Here is a 15,368-nt window from a genome sequence, read left to right as displayed (position 1 = left end):
TTCTTCTTCTAAAGTAGTTCTTTTGCCCGAACTACGCGGGTTTGATTCTCACCGGATGTGAGATACGTAGGCAACCCTCATCGGGTCCAACCCCACCGTTTTGCTAAAAAGCCAAAAACAAACAAATAATAATCATAAAAAAAATATATATGTCAAATTTCAATTTTTGTCATAAAGAAGTCGGGTGACGCTGTTTTATCAAGACATAGCCGAATGTTCCCGAAAGGGACGCCGGAAGGCTGACTTTGCATAAAACAGCCACCTTTGGATCATTTTTTAAGATTTGGTCCAGTTGACCCACAGCCTTAAAAATCCTCGTCCCGGAGACGTTGAAAGGCCGTGTTTGCAATATTGAGTTTTCTAATTTGAAAAACGAAAAAAAAGTCATAAATAAGTCAGGTGATGTTTTATCATAAATAGCCGAATGTTCCCGAAAGGGACGCCGGAAGGCTAACTTTGCATAAACAGCCACCTTTGGGTCATTGTTTTAGATTTGGTCCAATTGACCCACACAGCCTTAAAAGATCTTCGTCCCCGAGGCGCTGAAGGGCCGTGTTTTGCAATACCAAGTTTTATTATAATTTGAAAAAGAGTCGACGGTCAGGTGAATACCGTCTTTTGTCATAATAAGCCGAGCCAGCTTCGGCCGCGTCTTAAACCGTTCTTGCCGAAATAGCCTTAGAGTATCTTCGGTTGTCGAAAGGTTATTTTCGTAAAAGAATGGACAAATTTGTAAAGTGTCATAAAATAATCCTCCCCGGCCTCAAAATTTATATGAAATTTGGAAGGGGCCACATTTGCAAAAAATAACCGTCCGGTTGCATTTAGCAAACGGGGAAAGGAACTATCCGTTTGTTTTTGAGTTTGTAATTGTTGATTAGAGTATGCGAATTATTTTGATTTTCGGGTCCGTTTGTTGTCTCTTGTCAAAAGTCTGTTTTTGCAATCAAGTTTGTTTTAATTTGAAAATTGGAAATTCCAAAAATAAAATGTGTGCGTTTATTATTGTTTATCATTTATTGGTTCGAATTACGCAAGGTCTGATTCACGCAGGGACGTGATACGTAGGCAATCTCCATAAGATTCGACCACCACTAAAATAAAAAATAAAAAAATATAATAATAAATAAATAAAAGAGAGTGTGGAAGATTTTCAGGGGGCACAATTGTCTAACTGCTTAGGTACATTGTATCTCTGATATATGATTGTCTGTCCAATGCCCTAACACTAACGTGATGACTTCCCTTTGATGTGTCCATATAAAGAGAGTGGTTGGTTGTGGTAACTCCTCCTTGCAAAGCAAAATCAAAGGACAATGGCTCAGAACCGCAGAACCGAGTGGGTCAGTACTGATGACCGACAACAATTGGTCGAACTGAACAACGGGTTGGTAGAAGAAGTGAAAATGCTGAGACAGCATGTGGCAGACATGTATCAGGCATGGATAACAGGAAAAGCACCACCCCCTCCACCGCCAAGTCTCTTGAACTCGGTCAATTCCCAAGCACCCAACACCATAATGGAAGATCCCCCATACTCTCCATCCCAACCCACTTATGGCAGCCTTCCCAGCTACCCGAGTAGCTCCATCACTCCTCAATGCTTCTCCGCTCCCCAACACCACTTCTTTCCCCGCCATACTTCACTTTCCAGGCACCCGGCTCCACAAAATGCCTACCCACCTACACAAGCCTACCAAAAGCCATCTGGATCAGGTTTCCGGCCCTGTCAACATGCAAGAATGAAGAGGTTGCTGAAACGAGGAGAGGCTCTCACCCCCATCGGGGTATCTTATGCCAGTCTGTTTGAAAGGCTAAGGCATGCTGGTTCGATTGAGCCACTCCCCGCATGTACTATAAATCCGCTTGCAAGGAGCTTTGATCCGGCAGCACGATGCGCCTACCACTCCAATGTCGTAGGGCACAACATTGAGAGCTGTCATAGCTGGAGAAGGGAAGTAGAGAAAATGATCCGAGAAGGGCGGGTTGCGATTAATAACAGCGATATGGAGCACTCGAACCTCCTCGAGAATTTGCCGACGGAGGTTGATGAGGTTGAAGCTGGTAATGGTCTCGGCAGTATTGATGCAAAGCTCAGCGGCTAAAATGCCAATTTGATAAAGTGGGAGGACGCTCCGTTCCTTGGTCAGCAAGAGAGAAGCTTGTGGTGGCTTATTTTGTGGTCATTTCTGTTGTTCGGATTATTAAGGTTGTAATTGGGATTTTGTCATGTGTCAAACCTTCTTATCTTTCCATTTTTGTCATAGCAGTTTGTTTAAATTTTGTCCAGTTTATGTTAGCATTTTATTCTGGTTGTTTTGTTTGTTTTATTATTCAAACCATTTCGCCGGTAGTCTAATACAAAGTCGGTCTTTTGTTAGTTCCAGTCGTCTTTTGTTTAGTCCTTTTATCATTTCATTCGATGCTGATTCTAGGAACATGACATGCGCACACACTTTGGGCCTAGTCTTTAAAGTTAATCATAAAACCCTGGAAAGGCGATCCGACCATTTAAAGAAAATAAGGACGGTTCGAGATTATTCAGAGCCCGAGTCATGTGGAACTGGGGCAAGTTAAGCACAAAGAAAACCGTTAAAAGCAAGGTTCGCCAAATTGGCATGAGGGTCGGTCATGATAATGAGAGTGTCGCCCAACGGTGCTTAGAAATGACAAAGGAAAAATAAAATGTTTAACATAATTGTCAAGTCCAGCACCATCAGAAGAGACTACAAATTTAAAGTGTGTTGTTTGCACTTGGCATGTTTTGAAGACTGGAATGACGAAGGCATTTTGTTCTGCTACCCAAGCACTTTATCCTTCGTTAACCCCTTTTGAGCCTTATTTATTTTCTTTCGTACCCCTCGTTCGGAATTAGTAGCAACGAATAAAATACGCAAGCATGGCGGGTAAGAGAAAAGAAAGAAAAGAAAACAACAAAATGGGAAAAGAAGAATGAAAGAAAAAGAGAGAAAAAAAACGACAATAGAAAATGAGAAAAGAAAAAGAGAAAAGAAAAATGATAACAAAAAGCAAAAAAAGGGAAAGAGGAATTGGGAACTACGTTTGACCTGATTCCTCAAAGAGGATACGTAGGCGCTTCACGGCTCGGTCATAGTTTTGAAAAAAAAATGAAAAAAAAAACAATTAAGATATCCCCAAGCAAGAAACTGGGGCAGAGGTTGCGGTCGTTGTAAATAAATCTAATTCCGAAGGTTGTAATTAATAACACAGAATCAATGCACTTTGGAGCCTTTAATACCCTTTCTTTCTAGCCCTATCCAAAACCCACATTACGGTCCAAGAAAGACCTTCTGATCAGTCTTCAAAAGATGCCAAGTCAGACAAATGAAGAGTCTTACCGGCGAACATAACATTCTGTTCCACAGCAGAAATGACTCTAATCTCCAACAGAAAGAGTCATACCAGAAACACTCCAAAATCCCCAGCTGGAGAGAGATATAAAACGAGAGAGTCTTATTGGTGAAAACCTGCACAGGCACCATAAGGCGATGAAAGCTGAGAGAAGAACCAAAAATAAGAGAGACTTGATAGTGAAAACCCTTCGGGCACTACAAGTCGAATAAGATTGAGAATCAGATGGGGAATCGCCAATTGAAGATCTTGAAAGATGATTGACGGTAGAGGATAGGCCCCATATGCATGTCATGGCCATTAGAGTCGGTATCTGCGTTTGATAGGTTTTTATTTATAGTTTCTTTTGTAAAAGAGTCATCGTTTCCTTTGTCTTTTATTTTGTTTCTGTTATCTTTCTCCTTTCATAAAAAATTTCCCCAATAGAGTCTGTCCGGTCAGAACAAGTATGAAATGACTTCAAAATATGCCATCATCTTTCCAAGATGAGATCTGACTAGTATATCCAAATGGTATAGTCAGCAAGGAACAAGCGCGAGGCCAGTGTCAAAAAGATATCCCCAGCAAAGGGAATTGACAGAAGGATTGACGAGCGTCAAGAGAGATATCCTTGCCAAAACCAAGGTTATAAACCTCAAAGGCCAAGGCCCATGAACAGAGCAAGGAGAGCAGTGAGCATGATTGGGCGAAATCCATACTAGACTAAAAGGTCGGGAAAATGCCAGTTTCCGAGCTATGCCACAAAAGAAGAGGGATATCCCCAGCAGGAAGGGATTATCCCCAGCACACGATATCATCCCCAACAAGTTGTGGAGCACAGAGAAAGGAAGGAGAAAGGGAAAGCCATCCCAGTAGGAGTATCACAGCCAACCACCATGTTTTAAACTAACAAATTTTGTTTGATTTGAAACAGGTAAAGGAAATGGCATTGATGCAGAAACGCATGCCACAAGGGATATTATCAAACTGGGGCAGAAAATTTTCCTTTCATTTAGAAAATTTTCTGGAAGTCAGGTACCCTCAGCTGATAACATTTTACCCCCAACAGGTAAGTAAATCAAGGGAGGTAGTCTTCGAAGGAAGAAGCTATGCAAAAACAAAAAAAAAAGAATAAAAAAGATAATAATGAAAAAAAGGGGGAAAATTCATCCCAATCCCCAGCAAGTATTCGAGGTAAGACATTTCAAGTCTTAAGGATATTTTCGGGTTCATCCGCCCTCAAATAGGATCTGTTGGGTTCATCCGCCCTCAAATAGGATCTGTTGGGTTCATCCGCCCTCAAATAGGATATGTTGGGTTCATCCGCCCTCAAATAGGATCTGTCGGGTTCATCCGCCCTCAAATAGGATCTGTTGGGTTCATCCGCCCTCAAATAGGATCTGTTGGGTTCATCCGCCCTCAAATAGGATATGTTGGGTTCATCCGCCCTCAAATAGGATCTGTTGGGTTCATCCACCCTCAAATAGGATCTGTTGGGTTCATCCGCCCTCAAATAGGATATGTTGGGTTCATCCGCCCTCAAATAGGATCTGTCGGGTTAATCCGCCCTCAAATAGGATCTGTCGGGTTCATCCGCCCTCAAATAGGATCTGTCGGGTTCATCCGCCCTCAAATAGGATCTGTTGGGTTCATCCGCCCTCAAATAGGATATGTTGGGTTCATCCGCCCTCAAATAGGATATGTTGGTTTCAGTCTTTACTTTTAAGTGTTGAAATTGGGAGCCCGCCCAGATAACAGAGGCATAAATTCAGTCTTTTTATTTTCAAGTGTCGAAGTTGGGAGCCCGCCCAGATAATAGAGGCATACATTCAGTCTTTTATTTTAAGTGTTGAAATTGGGAGCCCGCCCAGATAACAGAGGCATACATTCAGTCTTTTTATTTCAAGTGTTGAAATTGGGAGCCCGCCCAGATAATAGAGGCATACATTCCACGTCTTTACCCATAGGAGACGCACTTTCTCCTAAGTTTTAGTTTTACCCATAGGAGACGCACTTCCTAAAGTTTATATGTTTCACCATAGGAGACGCACTTCCTAAGTTTCAGTTTTACCAATAGGAGACGCACTTCCTAAGTCAGTTTCACCATAGGAGACGCACTTCCTAAAGTTCAGTTTCACCATAGGAGACGCACTTCCTAAAGCAAGTTTCACCAATAGGAGACGCACTTCCTAAGTCAGTTTCACCATAGGAGACGCACTTCCTAAAGTTCAGTTTCACCATAGGAGACGCACTTCCTAAAGCAAGTTTCACCAATAGGAGACGCACTTCCTAAGCGAGTTTCACCATAGGAGACGCACTTCCTAAGTTCATTTCACCCATAGGAGACGCACTTCCTAAGTTCAGTTCTACCAATAGGAGACGCACTTCCTAAGTTTATTGCACCCAATAGGAGACGCACGTCCTAAAGCAAGTTTCACCAATAGGAGACGCACTTCCTAAGCGAGTTTCACCATAGGAGACGCACTTCCTAAAGTTTAGTTTCACCCAGTAGGAGACGCACTTCCTAAGAACAGTTATCCCCAATAGGAGACGCACTTCCTAAGTTTATTGTACCCACAGGAGACGCACTTCCTCAAAGTTAAGTTTACCCATAGGAGATGCATTTCCTCCTAAGTTGTTTTTGAAGAAAAAAAAAAAAAAAAAAAAAAAAAAAAAAAGAATGACCTAGTCTGATGAACTTTCTCCTAGGATCAAAATCTTAGTCCGATGAATTTTTCTCCTAAGATAGAGACCTAGTCTGATGAACTTTCTCCTAGGATTAAAATCTTAGTCCGATGAATTTTTCTCCTAAGATAGAGACCTAGTCTGACGAACCTTCTCCTAGGATCAAAATCTTAGTCCGATGAATTTTTCTCCTAAGATAGAGACCTAGTATGACGAACCTTCTCCTAGGATCAAAATCTTAGTCTGATGAATCTTTCTCCTAAGATACCAAAAACAAAAATGACCTAGTCTGATGAACCTTCTCCTAGGATCAAAATCTTAGTCTGATGAATCTTTCTCCTAAGATAACCAAAAAAGAAAAATGACCTAGTCTGATGAACCTTCTCCTAGGATCAAAATCTTAGTCTGATGAATCTTTCTCCTAAGATAACCAAAAAACAAAAAATGACCTAGTCTGATGAACCTTCTCCTAGGATCAAAATCTTAGTCTGATGAATCTTTCTCCTAAGATACCAAATAAATGACCTAGTCTGATGAACCTTCTCCTAGGATCAAAATCTTAGTCCGATGAATTTTTCTCCTGAGATAGAGACCTAGTCTGACGAACCTTCTCCTAGGATCAAAATCTTAGTCTGATGAATCTTTCTCCTAAGATACCAAAAAAAAAATGACCTAGTCTAATGAACCTTCTCCTAGGATCAAAATCTTAGTCCGATGAATTTTTCTCCTGAGATAGAGACCTAGTCTGACGAACCTTCTCCTAGGATCAAAATCTTAGTCTGATGAATCTTTCTCCTAAGATAACCAAAAAAAAATGACCTAGTCTGATGAACCTTCTCCTAGGATCAAAATCTTAGTCCGATGAATTTTTCTCCTGAGATAGAGACCTAGTCTGACGAACCTTCTCCTAGGATCAAAATCTTAGTCTGATGAATCTTTCTCCTAAGATAACCAAAAAACAAAAATGACCTAGTCTGACGAACCTTCTCCTAGGATCAAAATCTTAGTCCGATGAATCTTTCTCCTAAGATGCTAAAAAAAAAACATTTTGAAAAAAAAAAGAGTCATTTTCCTAAAGCCAGGCGCCCGCCCATAGAACGGAGGAATACATTTCAGTCCTTACATTTCAAGCATTGGAGTTAGGCGCCCACCTGCATAACAAGGGAATACATCCTAATCTAGTGTTTAGTTCACTCTCAGCACTGCACCAGTAGTATCAGTGGGCTACGATTTTGCTAACGACTCACAAACCTTCCCAGTGCAAACTGGGTTAGGAAATTTTGTTTGTTTTGTTTGTTTTGATTGTCAGGGGCCTGCCTGTAGAGCAGAAGATTGTTATATGTCAAAGATTGAAGAAGTTAGGGGTCCGCCTGTAGAACAGCGGGATCGTTCAAAGTCAAGCCGTAACCCATTGGAAGGCAGGAAGTCACAACAAAAATCCCAGCACTCAATCCAAGATAGAAGCAACAAGAAGCTCGCCCCAAGAACGCAAGTCAACAGTCTGGGATGGTCAACAAAAGCTAGTCACAAAAAGAAAAAAAAAAGAGAAAAAAAAGAAGAAAAAAAAGAAAAAATGAATGAATCCGAAGCACGGAAGTGGAGAACGGATGTGATCTGCTCAAGAACTAGCGCCTACAACTAGCAAGTATCAAGGTTCAAATCCAAAGTCTGTATGAAGCACCATTCAAGACTCAAGACCAAGTTTCAGAAGACTTAAGAGATAGGAATCCTTGTAACTAGTAGCTGATAGGCTTAGTTAGTCTTTTTCAGTTTTCATTTTTGTTGTAACGACAGGACCGCGGACCGGAACCTCAACGGAACGGCACCTCGATCGGCTCTTCACCTCGGTACACTTCACTATCTCTCTCATTTCCGAACTACACGTGGCCTGATTCCTGTATAACCAAGGATATGTAGGCAGCTCGGATACCAGGGCTCGGTCACATTCCCTCCCTTTCCTGAAGTGTAGTCCGTCCAAGTAATGGTCGGGTCAAAAACACGGCTAGTCGTTCTTTGTCGGAAAACTCTTCGTGTTTCCAGTCAAAGAGGGGCAGCTGTAAGCACGTGATTTTTGACCCTCCCCGAGAATTTTCACATTTTTAGTGTGAATATGTGAAATTGGGTCTAGTATAGCTATTTTAACTATTTTTACTTTATTTCATTGCAAAAAGAAAAATTACAAAAAAAAAGTATATATATAAATTTTAGTTTATGTATCCCTCATAAACTTGAAAAAAATCCAAAAAATTGCACTTTATTTTGGTACTTTATATAAATTCGGAAATTAACAAAAAATATATATATAATTCTATTAATGTTTTGAAGTCATTTTAATACAAAAAATATTATTTCATATTTTTGTCTTTATTAAAAAAAACGAAAATTACAAAAAATAGTTTTATTAATATGTTATAGTTATTTTAACTTTGAAAAATACAAAAAATATTACTTCATATTTTATCTTAATATTTACGAAAATTACAAAAAATGGTTTTATTAATATTTTATAGTCGTTTTAACTTTGAAAAAATACAAAAATAGTACTTCATATTTTATCTTAATATTTACGAAAATTACAAAAAAATAGTTTTATTAATATTTTTGTAGCTATTTTAAAATCTTGAAAAATATTTAAGAATATATAGTTTCGTTTAAATACTAGTCTTATTTTTGGTAGTTATTTTGCTTACATAGGACTAGTTAAGCAACGTATTCCTATTTCTCGGGTCCGGGCAAAAGAATAATATTCGGGTTCAAACTACCCGGTTTTAGGCCTAATTTTCGGACCTAGCCCATAATAAACCGTGTCCAGGACACGTGGGGAACCCCACCACGCGTGGGGGACATATGCCTTGAACCCCACCACGCGTGGGCTCATTTTTCGGGGCAAACCATGTCAAATACACGGACTACACATTTGACAAAGGGGGGGATTTTGAAAATTTGAAAAAAAAAAAAAAAAGAGAAAACATGTACTGTTTATCTTCTTCTTAAGAAGAAGAAGAAGAGGAAACGAAAAAAAGAAAGAACGAGAGGAGCCCCCCTCCATCAACGAACAGCCCCCTCAGCACCGGCAACCTCCTCCTCCTGTCCAAACAACCAACCTCCTCCTCCTGTCCAAACAGACCACCGCTCTTCAACCCACGACGACCCTCCTCCTCCTCGCAACGTCCAAACACCTACTGTAAACGACCCTACTGACCGGACTTTCCCCCCGAGGACCGGACCAACATAACCAACGACCAAACACCACCCCATCACCACCGTCCGACACCACCAACGAACACATCCAAACGACACCGACCAAAACCACCATTGACGCCTCAAAACCACTTCCAAAACCTACCCAGCTGACCCCCCGTCACTGTCACCCCAGCACCACGACCAACGTCAACAACCCACCCCGTCGCAGCCCCAGTCCCTTCGACCACCAAACACCGGCAACCACCCCTCCTCCTCCTAGCTCTAACGAACCAGTCCGCCATTTTCAGTCCGACGAGCAGCTATCGCTGCATGCCAGGCAGTCGTAGCTGCGTTTCCGAGCAGCGGTGGGTTGCTGCGATCTTGCTTGGCCGAGTTTTCTGTTTTTCCGTCGAGGTCGACTTTGGTTCGTCGAGGCGCTGTCCGAGGTTCCGTCGTTGTTCTTCATTCAGAGAGGTCCGGCTTGAGTTCCGTCGGAATCGTGTTTGTCGTCCTAAGTTTGCTGAGGTTCAAAGGTTAGTAAACCTCGAGCATTAAATAAGGAAATGTTATGTCAAAAGTTCAAAAAATGCAATATAGAAATTGGTATGATAATTTTCTGCTTATGTTTTCATCGTATGCATTTTTGCTCATTTTGCGTTATGTGATTCTTGTTTATTTGATGTCATTTAATTAAGTTTGACTAGTTGTTCTATGACACAAGTTTGCCGTTAATTTGTTCGTCCTTTCCTTCGCTTAGTTCATTCAAAAAATTATTATTAGTACATGTTATTACTACTCCCGAAATACTCATTCGCTAAAAATCTTTTTATTAAACTTCTAACAAGTTATGAGATTTTAGTTGTAAAGAAGTTGTAAGGTTTAGTATGGTTAAAAGCGTAAAAATGGCATCCCTTTAAAATATAAAAAAAATAATAAAATAATAATAAAAAAATAAGAATGAGATGAGCCTCGCCGAATAAAAATACAAATTGCGGGGCCCTCAGTAAATACTTGTTTAAAATTACTTAGAATTCAGGAGGGTCGTTTAGCGAATTTCACGGCCTCCGCAAAATAATAACGCGATAGTCTCTTTAGGCGCACCTTTAATAATTTAATTTTCTTAAACTCGGGTGTGCATTTCATGCGACCCAAATCCAAATCCTAAAACATCAAATAAAATATGTTTCGGATTGTGGGTGCATTTCATATGACACAGTCCAAAGATATATTTTAAGCGATGTTCACATTCTTGTAAAAACAATAATAATAAAGCGGTTAAAAGATAAATTTGCACATAAGTTCATATTGTATTAAAAATCAGATAAATAAGCCAAATATAACAGTTGAGCGACCGTGCTAAAACCACGGAACTCGGGAATGCCTAACACCTTCTCCCGGGTTAACAGAATTCCTTATCTAGATTTCTGGTACGCAGACTGTAATATAGAGTCATTATTTTCCTCGATTCGGGATTAAAATTGGTGACTTGGGACACCCTAAATCTCCCAAGTGGCGACTCTGAAATAAATGAACAAATCCCGTTTCGGTTGTCCTTTAATTGGAAAAAACTCTCTCGCGCCCCGCGGGCGCGGAAAAAGGAGGTGTGACACCGGGAAGCAGAAGGTTGCAACAAGAGGTCCCAGCACAAACTCAAGTGCATGTGTCAAAAGGAAGAAAAAACATTTTGAAAGAAAGGGCATATGAACATCAAATTATGCCCATCATATCAAATCTGATGAAGAAAGCCGTATCCCCAGAGGAACCGCCGAAAAGCTTAATGAAGAAAGCCATGTCCCCATCGGACCGAACAAAATGATGAAAACTGGTATAGGGCTAGAAGTCTCGGAAGAAAAGCACCGGAAGAAACGCAAGCAGACAAGAAAGCAAGGCAACAAGAACAAATTGCAGTCTAGCCTAGCGTCTTGTTTTCTTTTAAGCACGGTGTAACAAGGAGATCGGTAAGCAGTGATAATAGCATGCAACAACAGTAACCTTGCAGTCCCACGGTAGTCCCAGCTACCAAAACTTCCCGAACTACATTGACCTAATTCCTGTTCAGCCCAGGATATGTAGGAAACCTCTGTAGCAAAGGTTCGGTCAAATCTTTTTCAAAAAATGTTTCACACGGAGTACTCGGATGGGCAAAACTCGCTCACTTTATCTTTGCACGAAAACCCTTCGTGTCTTCGGGCAAAGAGGGGCAGCTGTAAGCACGTGATTTTTTCCCTATATGAGAATTACTCCCAAAAAATTCAAAATAAAATGATTTTCCTTGGTATGCAATTTTGAGAATTTTTGTGACATTTTTGGATAATTATTTGTATTTGTTTGTGCATGTTTATTTGTTAAATTAATAAAAAAATACAAAAATATGTCGCATTTTGCATGTAGGATTTAATTCTACAATTGTTAGTAATTAAGTTTGTTTTACAAAAAATGAAAATTACAAAAATAGGCATCTTTTGCATTTTTAGCATTTAATGTTCAAATATACAATTTTATGCTTAATTATTACTTAATTGTGCGTTAATTGTTATTGGGAGTTAATTTGCACTTTTATAATTTATTTTAGTTCTTAATAATAATTTAAGGATTTTTAGAATTTAGTTTTAGAAAAATAAAAGAAGAAAAGAGAGCAAAAATACAAAGAAAAATCGGATTGGGCCACTTCTTCAAATTCCAATCCCAGGCCCAAACAATTGTCCAACCTTCCCCACGACCCGGTCCATTTCAAACCGGGTCGACCCAATCCATAACCCAACACCCCCTATCTTGCATTTCAAAAAAAATAAAAAAAAAAACAAAAAAAGAAAACCCTAAACTCATCCCCCCTTCTCTTTCTCTCTTCTCCTTCACCATCTTCAAGCTCCACCATCACCTCCCATGGCAGCTGCCCTTCCCCCTCACGCCTCACCTTCACACACACACCTTCGAGCTCCATTTTCGTCCAGCTTCCCCCCCCCCACGTTGTATGATCCCCGGTAGCAACCAAACGACCACCTTACTGCTTCATCACCTCCTTCGCCATGGCTGCGTCGTCTTCTTCTTCATGCTGCTGCTACAGCTTCGCCATGGCTGTGTCGTCTTCCCTTCGTGTTGCTGCTAATTCCTGCTGCTTCTGCTACAACTAAGCCAAGGCGTCGAGCAGCTCCCCCTTCACCCCCCCAGCTGCTCGTCGAACACTAACAACCCCTCCACGGCTGCCCTTCACGTCTGCTATTGCTGCGTCCACTGCTGCTTCTGCTTCTTGCTGCTGCCGCTGCTCAACCAGCTGCTTCTTGCTGCCTCTTTCATCGTCTTCTACAACGTCGACTCCAAGCTCTGTGACGTCCAAACGCACCTCGCTTTTGCTGCGTTGTCACTGCTCGACAAGCAGCTATCTTGTTTCAGCTGTGCCGCTGCCACCATTTCGTTTATTCGAAGTTTTGTCAAGGTCGTCGATCGTCGTTTTAAGTTCGTCAAGGTTAAAAGGAAGGTGAGTTCGTCGTTGAATTCAAGATCCGTTAGGACGTTGGCAGTCTTGGCGCGATAATCGTGTCCGGACAGATTTGTTCTCATCAAGTTTATCGTCGTTCCGTTCCGGTTAGTTGTTTAACCAAATCGTATTTATCGTTTTATTATTTTTCTTCAGTTTGTTTCATGTTTGTTTTATTGTTCTTCTTTATTTTTTTAGGGTAGAAATTGTTAGTTTAATGTTTGTTAGATTCAAATTGAAATTTAATTAATTATTTCTTCAATTTATTTCATGTGTTTTATGTATTTTTCAGAAATTGTTAATGTTGTTAGATTCAAGTTTAAATTCATAATTGTTTCTTCTTCGATCTTGTTATTTGTCTAAAAGAATTTAGTTGTAATAGGGAAATATGTTGGTTTAATCATGTGAATCCGTCATATTTTGTTGTTTAAAATGGATTTAATTCATGTTCATCTGGTTTGAAGTTCATTTTAATCTAGTGATTTAATGTGAGTTTATATTTTGGTTTTTAATTCGTTGATGAATCATGTATTGTGTTGTTAATATTGTTGTTTCCTTGCTCATCAATTTTTGGTCTAAGTTAACCAGGATTGGTTCCCAATATGGTTAATTTATGCACATTAATTTGATGTTGTTCAATTTGTGTTCATGTGATTTGTTGTTGAATTGGTTCAGAAATCGTGTTCATGTGATTTGTTGTTTGAATTTGTGTAGAAATTGGTCATATTGGCTATATTTTGGTTGAGTTTGATTAATTTATTGGTTATAGCTGATGGGGGTAGTTTGGTAAATTGCAGTACGTTCAGGGGTAAAATGGTAATTGCAATAAGATCGGAGGGGTAGTTTGGGAATTGAACATTTTGAATAATTCTTTATGTTAAGCATGGGGGACAAAATGTAATGGGGTGTGGGTGATATAATTGTTTAATATAATGGGGGACAAGACATAATGTAGTGGAGGGGAATATTGTATTTGTTTATGTTAGGCATGAGGGACAAGATGTAATTGGGTGGGGTTGATATATTTGTTTAATGTAGTGAGGGATGAGTGGGAAGATAATGGGTTTGGTAGGAGAAAGTGGTTGGTTTATTAATTGATTAAAGGGTTTTGGGATGGGATATAAATAAAAGAACTTGATCAGATTTTTTGGAGGAGACACAAGAAAAAGAGGAGAATACAGAAAAAGATTTTAACAGAAAAAAGAGGACAGAGAATAAAAACAGATACAGAGAATAAAAAGGAAGGAGAATACAGAACAGAAAAAGAAGAGAAAAATTGAAGAAATTTCAAAACTAAAGGAGAGAACAAAAACTGAAAAAAAAAATCTTCTACTTTCTTTCATTGTTTGAAATCAGCATTAATTGTTGTTGTTTCATCGAAGCTTGAAGTTTTTTTTTTTTTTGGATTACTACTCCACCGGTTTGCAAACTCTGTTCCTGGGTTGTTACTGTTGCTGGGCTGTTGTTGCTGTGCTGTATTGTTATTACTGCTGCTGATTCTCATCTTCATCTTCTTTTGTTTCCAATACCAGGTACACGACTGTAATACTGGCTATTGCAAGCTAATAATGTGGAAGCATGAATACATATGAAGAATGAAATTTTGAAGTTATAATTTCGTTTTTTTTTTTTTGTTCCTTTTATTGATTGTATTTAAGCTATTTCATGTATTACTGAATAATAATTGGAATAAGAAAAATAACATAAGTTAGTCTTTAATAAATCGGTTTGGCAAAACGGGTTAATTCACTAGTTATGGAAGTTTCAAGGTTATCAACAGTAGGTTAATCATGAACAAGTAGCTAAATTTAGCTAAGGCATAAATTTAAATTAAGTTTCGTAAATTAGGCATTAAGGCATGATTTGAGTTCAAGCAAGATTAGAAGAACTAATAAGTTTTAGTAATTATGGTTAAATCTAGTTTCAAATGGTTGTGAATAATTAATCTCAATAGTTTTTTTTTTATAATAATGCTGAGTTTTGATCTAGCTATATTTGATTCTTTTGAATATTAGTTGTCGAATTTTTATTTTTATTTATAATTTCGAATTTTTTGAGTAAAATTCCTTTTCATCAATATTTGTATTAATCTAGCAATAGAATCCATATTTTCTTAAAATAATAATATAAAAAAAACGTAATTAATTAGAATTTTCTTTCTTCATTTTAGAGACTAATTTTAATAGAAAAATGTAGTCACTTTAAGATTTGTCCATTTAAAATAAATGAGATGAGCCTCGCTTAGTAAAATGTATAGATTGCGGGGCCCTCACAAATGTATGTATTAATTATTTAGAACATCGGAGTTGGCCGTCTAGTGAAATTTTACGGCCTTTCCCAAATCAACAATACGCTAGTCGCTCTAGGCGCGTCTTTAACAAATTATTTTCTTAAATATGGGTGTGCATTTATGTAACCTAAATCCAAATCACAACGAAGTCGAAATGTGTCGATAACCACGAGTGCATTGATTGCGACGTGGTTTGAAATACGTTTTCACAATGTTGCAATTCTCCGTAAAATAATAACAATAAATAAAAAATAATAAAAGCGGCTAAAGGATAAAATCTGCACATAAGTTTATAATGCGTATTATATCAGATAATCAAGCCGAATATAACAGTTGAGCGACCGTGCTAGAACTACGGAACTCGGGAATGCCTAACACCTTCTC

This window comes from Nicotiana sylvestris, chromosome 6, assembly GCF_000393655.2.
Source record: "Nicotiana sylvestris chromosome 6, ASM39365v2, whole genome shotgun sequence".
In the NCBI taxonomy this organism is placed as follows: domain Eukaryota; kingdom Viridiplantae; phylum Streptophyta; class Magnoliopsida; order Solanales; family Solanaceae; genus Nicotiana; species Nicotiana sylvestris.
This window is presented reverse-complemented; position numbering follows the sequence as displayed.